The following is an 11,014-nucleotide window of genomic DNA, read 5'->3' on the forward strand; positions in this document are numbered from 1 at the left end:
TCCATAACATAAAAAAGAAAAAGCTAGCATTCCCCAGTCCCCTTTTAACTTCTGTGAGGAAGGGACACCCTCTTCCTATCAATTCAGTTTCCAGTAACCCACACCATGAGAACAAGACCAAGACTAGTTCTTGAGGAAACAAAAAATTTAGGAGTAATCTTAAAGAACAGGAATGGATGATTTTAATAATATAAAACTAGGAAGTATTTATTTTTACTGTGTGCACATATAGGAAGATGTTCCCAGTTCCTAGTTCCGTCTTGCTTACTTGAGAAGGTAAGACACAGAGACGTATAGGCCACCCTGCCTGTGACTACTTTGCCATATAAAGCTCAGGAAAAGCACAGTAGATAGCTATATTTTTATAAAATGAACATAAGAAAAATGATGTGATGTTATAAAACCATCAAAATGACTTTCAAGTCCCACAAAATATTCCAACTTAAATTATATGATTTAACATTTTTCAGGCCTCAAAAATGCACATAACTATGAATTCTTTCAGATATCCATATCCTGCCTACAGCACAGCCTTAGCTAAAGTGTAAGAAAGCTAAGTTAATAACCAATATAGGTAGGTACATATATGTATTTAATTATATACTTATATAGATTACTCTAGCCATACCACCCTGATCATGCTCAATCTCATCTGATCTCAGAAGCTAAGCTGGGTCAGGCCTGGTCAGTACTTAGATGGGAGACTCTGCCTGAAATAACAAGTGCTATAGGGCTTAAAAAAAAAAAAAAAGCAGAATTACTCTAAACTTAAGCATAGTTTTAAAACTATACAATAATATAACATAAAGCTCAGCAACCATGAGTCCATTTGCAACTATGAGGAAAAACAACTTTAAGTGGCTTCTTTTTGCTATTTTAAAACTTGCTATTTCAGAGAGCTGACACCACAACAAATGATACATCCAACTACGGATCAGGAGTCTAGGTTCACTTGCAGGCTGCTTAAACACTCTCAAAGTCTTGAAATATTTTTGAAAGTACATATGGTACAGCAGGAAGAGTTTAAGAGTTTCAGTCATCATAAAAGCTAAAATGTACTGGGCACTTAGAGCACATCAGGCACATTATGCACAACATTTCTTCCTGAATCCTCACAACTACTTTATGCATAGGTTCTACTGTTGCTATTTTACAGTTGAGAAAGCTGAGGAAGAATGGGCATTGAAAACCCAGCCCAACGACACACAACTAGGATTTAAATCTGGAATTTATGGCCAGAGCCCCTCCTCTTATCTCTACACTGACCTTTAGTTTTTTCACTAATAAAAGTTTCTATGGTATATTCTCACTCTAACATCTTCCCAGTTTATAAATTCAGGTAACCTTGCAGTGTTTCTCAACACACGGTAAGGCCCAACAAGGTGGCTCATGCCTGTAATCCCAGCACACTGAGAGGTTGAGGCAGGAGGACTGCTTGAGGCCAAGACCTTCCAGACCAGCCTGAGAAAGAGCAAGACGGTGTCTACAGAAAAAGTAGCCGGGTGTGGTGGTATGTGCCTACAGTCCCAGCTACTTGGGAGGCTGAGGCAGGAAGATCACTTGAGCCCAGGAGTTTGAGGTTGCTATGAGCTATGATGATACCACTGCACTCTAGCCCGGCCAACAGAGTGACACTCTGTTTCAAGGAAAAAAAAAAAAAAAACAAAAAACAAAAGCATGGTAAATTAGTTTAGTATCTCATAATAAGCATTAAAAAATAGAATAGAAAGTATTAAAATGCATCATACACAGTAAGACCTATGTACTGTTTCATGAGATTTCTTTTTCAGTTTTAAGAGAGTATGTGTACATACATGTGTTGGGTCACTGATCAAAAATGTAATTTCTCATTGTGGGTTGAAGAAAAAAAAACTGAAAATAAATTATTCTAACCTTAGTTGAATCCCAACCCTGATAAAAGTTATCATCCCAATTAGAAAGTAAATGCTTTGAATGCCATCCTAGTAAGTACACAAATAAGAAGGTTTCTTAAGCTGTGTTCCAATAGAGCATGCCTTCAAGATGCCAGTAGATATTTCCTGGGGGAGGGGGTGACCATGTAAATTTGGCAAACTAAGAAATATTGCATATTATACTTCCTTCCTGGACAGTCACAATGCACATTATTAACCCATTGACTGCTACACTAGGGAAAAAAAAAACTTTCCTTGAGGCCACGGTGTTTTATTACGAAAACAGAATAAAAACTTTGAAAACAAAACAATCCTTTCTAATTTAATGAAAAATTTGTTATTTTTTTATTATTTTCTGTTTTTCCAATAAAAAAAGTAATAGTAAAACGTGAAAATTAGTAATATAAAAAGTAACATGAAAACTTGAAAAATAGTTCATAAGGGTAAAATGTTTTTCTTGACTTATCAGGCTTAAGCGTAATTCAAAGGTCAACAGAAAAACTAAAGGCAAAGAGATGTGCAAATTACAAATGCTCTATCAGGCCCGGGCTGAAAACTAGTGTAAATTAAATACAACTCACATGGCAGTTAGTGTGTTAAAAACTCTGACATGGTTGGGGGGGCAGGGTGTGGCAAGGGAAAAAAAAAAACCTGACAAGCTCTGCAGAAAAACAGTAACATAACCAACATAAAAAATAAAAATCTGATTAACTATGTTTAACCCAGTGTTTTCCCAAGCTAAAATTTCATACTGAAACCTCTCCTACTAACTACTACTAATCTCTCATAAGACTAGTGTGTATTCTACAAAACACAATTTGGCAAATGCTGTTTTATGTGGAACTTATCTGGGAAAAGGAGATACTCATAAGCTTCAGCTATTATAATACATAAATTACTTTTAAATAAGCACAAATATAGCAGAGATAAAAAATAAAGTTGTATTTTGGTTAAACATTTCATCTCTGTTAAGCAGAAGTTTTATCATACTATCACATAGCTGTATCATTTATTATTTACAGAAATAATGTATAACTCTGAAAACACAAAATGGGGGAAGAAGGGAAAGAAGAGAGATTTTAAAAGGTAAAAAAAGATCCTCAATTCAAAGAAATTACAATCTAGAGAGACAAAGCTTACATACATGGGAAAAACTTATAACTCACACACAAAGGCTGAACAGAGGACAAAGCCATACTGTAAATAAAGACATAGGAGCCAAAAGATCTCTGTGGGATCATGTTAGTGACCTGAGTTTCTGTCTCCCTACTGGAGAATCCAGAAGTAAATGAACTGGCCGATAATACGACATCAAAGCATGCAAAAGTTGTTTACCTAGACTAAGAACTCCTTGAGGCCAGGCATTTAGAAAACTATCCAGCATAATGGGCAAAAAACAAACAAACAAACAAATTGCTCATGGACCAAATTAATTAATAATAGACATTTGAGGAGTTCTAAATCCTAATAGGTGGTAAATACCACCTTCATTTCTTATCAGTGATAGAACCCTGGGCTGCAAAGAACCTGTGTTCTAAGCCAGCATACCACGTTTATGCAGGTACAGGATTAATACCAATTATAGCCAAAACATGCTCTTTACATGCCCAAATTTGATTCTACATTTTTGGTCCTTTCTTTTCCACTCCTATTGCTTTTGGTTAATATTTTTCCTTTCCCCAAAACACACAGCTCACAGAACTTCACAACACAGTTATGACAATGAAAATGATGTGAATCTTGAGGATTTGTTAATCAATAACCTGACTTACTAAGCCTGTACTTCACAACCACATAACATTTAGTTCTTAACTACTTATTCATAAGCACAAAGGTAGAAAATTTGAAAATACACATTTTGATATTATTCACATTACCCTAGGCAGAGAATTTCAGTACTGTGAAATAACACCAGGCATCTAACTGGAAGAAAGAAACATGTTAAAGCATGGTCACATGCCATAAAGTTCTCATAAAGAAACAGACTGCCAGACCACAAGCAAAAGGGGAAATGCTGCATTCAGGAGAAAAAGGCAAGTCAGAGGACTACACACAGGATCACTGAAAATAACAGCCAAACAAACTTAAGGGGTTTTCAATCTGATACAATAATGGAATGGCTGAAACCCAGAGAAATGGTGTTACTTGTCCACAGTGACAACATGATTAGTCATTGAGTCAGGACCCAGCCCAGATCTTCTGATTCCCAGACTTCTGTGATCCCCACTGTAACACAGGCCCCCCAATACTACCTACTGGACTAACTATAAACCACTAATCAAATTAAAAAACTGTACAACTAAGGCATTTAGAATAAATTACCTCATTTTGGATTATAACGTGTGGTTACTGTTTGGAAACCTAGTAAAATCCTCATTCAGCTCTACTTATAAAACTCATTCTAAAAGACTAAACAAAAAATGCTCCGCAAGAAATTGAGACCCTGTGGAGGAAAATAAAATGATTTCATATGAGGGAGTCATACCTTATTCCAGGAAGCACACATTTTGAAGGGAGGCAGACCTGGGTTCAAATCCTATCTCAACTGTGTGCAATGTTTGTGTGACCCTGGACAAGCCCTTCACTTTACTTTGGTTTCCGATCTGTAATGATGCTGAGGACAATACTACCTTCCTTAGAAGTTTGCACAACATTTAGTGGACCCAAATGGTAATCTGTTCCCACAAGCTATTTAATTTTTATTCATCTCTCTTGATTCTTTGTCTATTTCAACTTTTAACTTCATACAATCCCCCCAAAACTTGTCAACTACATCACAAATATAATGAACATTTAGTATATTAATCCATTAAAAGATTATCTGTCAAAAGCATTTAATATATTTTGAATACAATATTTGTAAATGTTAGTGAAAAGGTTCAAAGAAGATATTATTGCATAAAGTATAAAACTTAATTTCATTCAAGCAAACTGGGCAAAGAATGAAGAGAACCAGGCTCTAGATCCAGTCCTAGGGCTAATATAAAAAGCTATGCAACCCCAGGCAAGTGACTTCACTATACAGAAAGCTCCACCTGTTACAGCTCAAAGTTAACTAAACACCGCTCTAGTTACAGTGGGTCTCAGTGTTCCCACCTGCAAGAAAGAACCATTCCTCCTAGATTGTTTCTGAAGCTCTAAAGTTTCTTCCATCTGGAACAGTCTATCATCAGCATCACAAAATGTATTATGTCGGGGCATTTGATATGTGCCAGGCCCTGTTCTAAGCATGTTAGATGTAGTAACACATTTAATCCTCCCACAACCCTCTCAGATATGGTCTATTATCATTCCCATCCAAGGAACCTAAGCTAAATAGAAGTTAAGGAACTTGCTTAAGGTTACAGAGACTACATAGAAGGAGGCAGGGGGTGGGGGTGAGGGTTCAAATCCACGTGGTCTGGCTGCACTTGTGCTTTCAACTACTAGATAATAGCGGGCTCTCCAAATTCTATAAATCCAAGAATGGGCCTTAACTATACACATATAAACAGAAACCTGTTCATGCTATTTCTTCTGTGTGCCTAAATACAGCTGATAATCTGCTGTGGAGGGAGAGAACAGTGACTAACATGTTAACAGTACCCTGTAAAAGAGCAAGCTACAGTTCATTAGACAAGGTCATAAAGTAGCAAATTAATTAATAGCAAGCTACAAAATGTATGTTTTGTTTCTCAAACATTTTATCAAAATAAAATATTGTGATATTTTAACATTATCATAGTTCCTTGGTCTTCAACAATTTATCTGTTGGAGAATGATCCCAAGGAAATAATTAGCATATAAAACCCACTGCCACTAAATATTGGTTAACTAGATTTTCTCAGTCTTGGTAACCATGCATATGAAAATGCATATACACATATAAACAAACACAAACCTACAACTTCAAACACTACATTCTCAATCTGAGTACCAAGATCTCAAGTTAGACACAATCTATTAAGGATCATGCAAATAGATACACAATCTATTAGGGATCACACAAGTAGGCAGGTGCTGGCTGTGGTCAATAAAAATCTCCAGAGCAGGCTTTACCTCCCTCCTTTGGGGCCACTTCACACCTGACTGACCTCTAGCAATTCTCTGCATGCCATTCTCCCTTCTTGTGCTGGCTTAACATCACAGCTGCTATAAACCACCATTCTGCTGTCCCTTCACCCCTTCTACTTCAAGAGAAAAGTTAAAGGCACAGTGGGACTAGGAAGCTCAGTGAGACAGAAACGGCACAATGGAGACTGCACACACATACACGTATACACCCACAACCCCCCCCCCAACTAACAAAATGCTGATGGCAATAAGCTGTTAACCCTATTGCATCACCACCATTCTATGACCTGCCACCTAGTTCAGTAATAACTCTTCTCATAATCTTTGGAGGGCGTGGAAAACAGCAGCAGAGACCATTTATTATTTTATCTCCAGACTGATTTACTCTACAAATGGTGGTAGTGGAAATATTTGCTTCATTTTGCTGTCCTCATATTCTGAACTGATAAAAGTAGTGGTTAGGGTCCAACTGTATAGTCGTTAAGAACTCTCACAGAGCTCAAGTCCTTTAATTAAAGAAGGCTCCAATACCAGTCTTCTCTCCAATAAAAGCCAAAAGATAGACTGATGACTAAATCATTGTGCAATTTTTGGCTTCTTGGTTTCATCTGCATTCATACAAATGAAAGACATTTACACCTCAATAATTTAAAAACAAAACAAGTCACAAGTAATCTAACTCAGAGATTTGTTGAGATTCAGTCTTCTTTTCCATAATCTTATCACTCAACAAAGTTTTTTTTTTTTTTTTTTTGAGACAGAGTCTCACTCTGTTGCCCAGGCTAGAGTGAGTGCCGTGGCATCAGCCTAGCTCACAGCAACCTCAAACTCCTGAGCTTGAGCGATCCTCCTGTCTCAGCCTCCCGAGTAGCTGGGACTACAGGCATGCACCACCATGCCCGGCTAATTTTTTCTATATATATTTTTAGCTGTCCATATAATTTCTTTCTATTTTTAGTAGAGATGGGGTCTCGCTCTTGCTCAGGCTGGTCTCGAACTCCTGAGCTCAAACGATCCGCCCACCTCGGCCTCCCAGAGTGCTAGGATTACAGGCGTGAGCCACCTCGCCCGGCCTCTCAACAAAGTTTTGTTTGTAAAAACCAAAATTTTACCAACCACAGTTTTGCCATTATCCATACTAATCCACCTATCACATTTCCATTTCTGTAACACCTGAGGACATCCATAAAATCAAACTTCTAATTAAAAGGAGCCATGGAAAAGAGGAAACTGGATTTTTAAAACAGAGCTGGAAATAGAACCATCACCAGAAAGGTAACCAAAAGACACTACCTGAAATGAAATTCTGTCCTACTATTGGATTTTATCTTTTTATGGGGTGGGAGAAGGTTGGATTTTTGCCTGTATTTTTATGACAGATGGCAAAACTGTGAGTGATCAGTGATCTCCTAGGGGGGAAAGGCTCTTAGGAAAGTACGGCAGTAGCCACAGAAATATCTAATCCCACAAAGGTTGATCAAAAGAAAAACCTTCAGTAAATATTTCAAAATAATAAAGATGCTACATGGTGTACACATTTGCAATATACAAATATTCAAGTAAAATCAAATTATAAAACCAAACCCCATACTTACATGGGACTTTCTTAGCTATTCTTTGATATTAACTTTATGAAAACTTATATAGTCTAACTCAGCATCTCACTTTAAATGCCATGAAACAGAAACAGAAACCTTACTAGTATATCTTAGAATGTAAAGTACAAGGGGGAAAAACTGACTTAATACAAGAATCTGCAGCCTAAAATGTTAATGAATCAAAAAGTGAGCTGCCTTGAAATCAAAAAACAGCTCCCCCTTTGTTATAGTAGCTAATCATTTCATGACAAACTCTATACTTACTTACATCCAGCCTGAATCTTTGTGATGTCATGATCAAAAAGTAGTTAACCTATAAGGATAGCCTTAGTATAGAGACTAGTTTATTTTTTTAGGAGTGAAGTGGGGGCTGGGAAGAGGCACTGCATCAGTGTATGGGAGATAGTATACCAGTCAAGAAAGTAATCTTTTCAGAGTGTCCCTTTAAAAGTCCATTCACTCACATAAGCAGAGATCTGTGTGCTCTCATCCATACTTCATGACAACATGCATCTTGTCAAGGTAATAAACATTTTATTCAACAAGGAACAGGATCCAAGTCCTATAGAGCAATTAATAAATATACTTCAAACAAGAAGTCTTCAGAAAATGTTCTGTCTACAGTAGTAGTTCTTAAGCATGACTACTGCATTTCATCTGAGGTAAATAATGCAAACTTGTTAGAAAAAACAATACATTTAAGAAGACTTCCCTTGCTCAGGTAAAAATATTTTTATATGAAGATATTTAATGACAAAAAAAGTTTACTAAAAGATATGTGTGTGTATATAAGCACACAGTATATTTCATTACGTAAAGAAAAATGCGCAGACTGGAAAGTACGGGCTGGGTGGGAACAACAAAAAGACTGGAAGATAAATATGCAAAAATGTTAACAGTAACCAAATCTAAGTGATAAGATTACAGAGAAGAATGTTTTAAAAATTTTCCAGTATTTCGCACATTTTACAAGGTTTTTACAAAGATCATGTATTAGTTCCTTCAATAAACAGAAATTTTTATAAAAACTGAAAAAAGTTGGCATTCATTTGTCATATATGCAACATAAACAACGAAAAAGTGCTTACAAAATCAACATAGCTTCTAAGCTGCTTTCACAGATCATACACTCTAGACTTCAAATATGGCTGGTAATTATTTGCTAGTAATTTGAAAAACTAGCAAATAAAGCTAAAAACTTTCATTTCTGGCTCTCCTATAAAGATTTTCATAACTAAAAACTGATAGAGAAATTTTTACCTTTCTATAAAAAGGTCTGTGTCCAGCTTTCTACAATCAGAATATTAGTAATAATCTGAATTTTTTAAATAATCAATTGATGTTATTTCACACAAATGCCATCTCACATAAGTAATTTAGGTTTAATTTAAGTAATTCCAAAGTGTAGGCACCTAATAAACAGTGCAAGTTTTGGTGCATTTTAGTGATTGAACCAACATAAACGCTTTATGTGTAACAGATGAGCTTATTTTATATACACCTTTCCATTATTTCTTAAGAGCCTGATATACAATGAAGCTTTTTGCAAAAGGTACTTTGCTTTGCCTGGACATGGATTTACTTGAATATCCCGGAAGCTGTCAAAACCGATCTCAAACTGCATTATATTCAAGGCACAGAATGTCAACTCCCGACTGGGCCTCCTTCTCTCCTTTCTTTCACAAGAGCGCCTTTAATAACGCCTAGCCAACATTTCCGGGCTCATGAGTCACTGAAAAATGAGCTCTAAGTTTCCCTTAGAATGCCGCTCAAACAGCTCCTCTACAGCATTCAAGGATCTGGCCCCAAAACACCTCTTTAAACCCCACCATGGCCCTAGACAGCAAACTGAATTATCCACAGTTTCTAGACTATACCTTTTTACCTTCGTCCTCTAGCTTTGCTGCCCCTCCACACAGTCTCTTATGAAACCCTCCAATGCCAAATCCCATCATTCCTTTAAGACACTGCTTGGCACCGCCTCGCCCAGGAAGCCTTCCAGATTTCTGCTAGGCAGAAAGGATAGATCGGCCCGGTCTTCCCGGTTGCCTTCCTAACACTTTGTCGTTCTTTCACAGGACTTATCTCTTCCTTCCTGGTATCGAGGTTATTTGTGTACTCGTCTTATCTCCAACACCAGAGCCTAAGCTCCTCGGGGGAGGGGACCGCGGGGCCCACTTCACCTTTGAATCCCTCCAGCGCGGACCGACTACAGCGCCTGCACGCAGTCAGCGTTCAGGTTGGTTCAACCGAACTCAGGAACGCTCCGACCGCATAATTCCTAACCAGAAATCAGTTAGGCATTTTCCTGAAATGATGATCACAAAGATGCTATCTGCCACCTGATAACAGGAAGTTTACCAGCTGCTGGAAGCGAGGTGCCCGGAGCCCCGGGTGTAATGGGAGTGACAGTTGGCCCGGCTCGCACTTCCCTGCCCTCCCGACTCTGGCTGGAGACGCCCCATGCCGCCAGCCCCGCCAGGGAACCACGGAGGGGGTGGCAGGACAGGGCTGGTCCGCAGGCCTCCGGGCGCCCGGCGCCAGCGAAGGCAAAAGGAGAGGGCTCAGTGAGGGGCCCGAACCGGGCGGAGAAGGAAGGCCGGGCCCGGCTGCTCCCGCCGACTCCGGGGCTGAGCGGGCCGGGGCCAACGCCGCCAGCCGAGAAAATGGAGGCAGCCCCGGGGCCGGTGACGGGCCCAGCGGGGCAGGCGGAAGCCAAGCGGGCGTCCGCGCCGCGAGCAGGGCCGGGCCAGGGGTCACTCACGGGGCTGGGCCGGGCGGCTCCCTCTCCGCGTCGTCGCCGTCCCCGTCCTCGGCCCCAGCCGCCTCGGGCTGCTCGCTCTGTCCCCGCGGCGCGGCTCGGGCGCTCGGCCCCTCCGTTGTCTTCCGCCCGCTCCTGCTCCCGGCGACGGGCTCCCGCAGCGGCGGCGGCTGCGCGGGCGGACGGCGGCCCAGGGGCTCCCGCGGCAGCCGAGCTGCTGCGCTCGCTCGGGCTGCGGCTGCTGCTGCGGGGCCCGGCGCCGCTTTCGCCTTCGCCCTCGCCCCGGCTTGGGAAGGCTCTGTGTCTCCCAGGCCGCGCCGCTCCCGGATCCCCGCGCCCCGTTCCCGGCCCGAGCCCGGCTTTGACGTGCTCACTGCGCAGCCGCTGAGGGAGCGACGTCGGGCGGCGCCGCAACGCCCCCTTCGGTCTCGCGCGCCCCCTGGCGGCCGGGCGGACTCAGGGCGCCCGTAGTTCGCGCGAGGCCCGCGGGGAGGGGCCGCAGGGAAAAGCAGAAGCCACCGCCTGAGTTCCTCTTCTTTCGTCTGCCACTTAGATGTTGGTGCTCAGCCCCTTCTCGTGGGTCTGAGCACGTTTCCTGAAGGAGTCTCATGCCCGCTTCCAACGAGCACTTCCTCAACTCTTAACAAGCTTTATTTCTGCGAAAGGCCGGGAGCCGACGTGTGCACACC

General features: G+C 40.9%; 1 protein-coding gene across 1 annotated transcript in view; it reads right to left on the reverse strand.

Moving 5' to 3' along the window:
• Positions 1–10,672, reverse strand: part of CAB39 (calcium binding protein 39) — a 78,655-nt gene extending 67,983 nt beyond the window's left edge. Inside the window, exon 1 of the mRNA XM_069466352.1 lies at positions 10,329–10,672. The gene's annotated coding sequence lies outside the window, so the exon portion shown is untranslated. The remainder of the gene's footprint in view (positions 1–10,328) is intronic.
• Positions 10,673–11,014: the final 342 nt, after the last annotated feature.

This window comes from Eulemur rufifrons, chromosome 1 (assembly GCF_041146395.1).
Source record: "Eulemur rufifrons isolate Redbay chromosome 1, OSU_ERuf_1, whole genome shotgun sequence".
Lineage (NCBI taxonomy): Eukaryota > Metazoa > Chordata > Mammalia > Primates > Lemuridae > Eulemur > Eulemur rufifrons.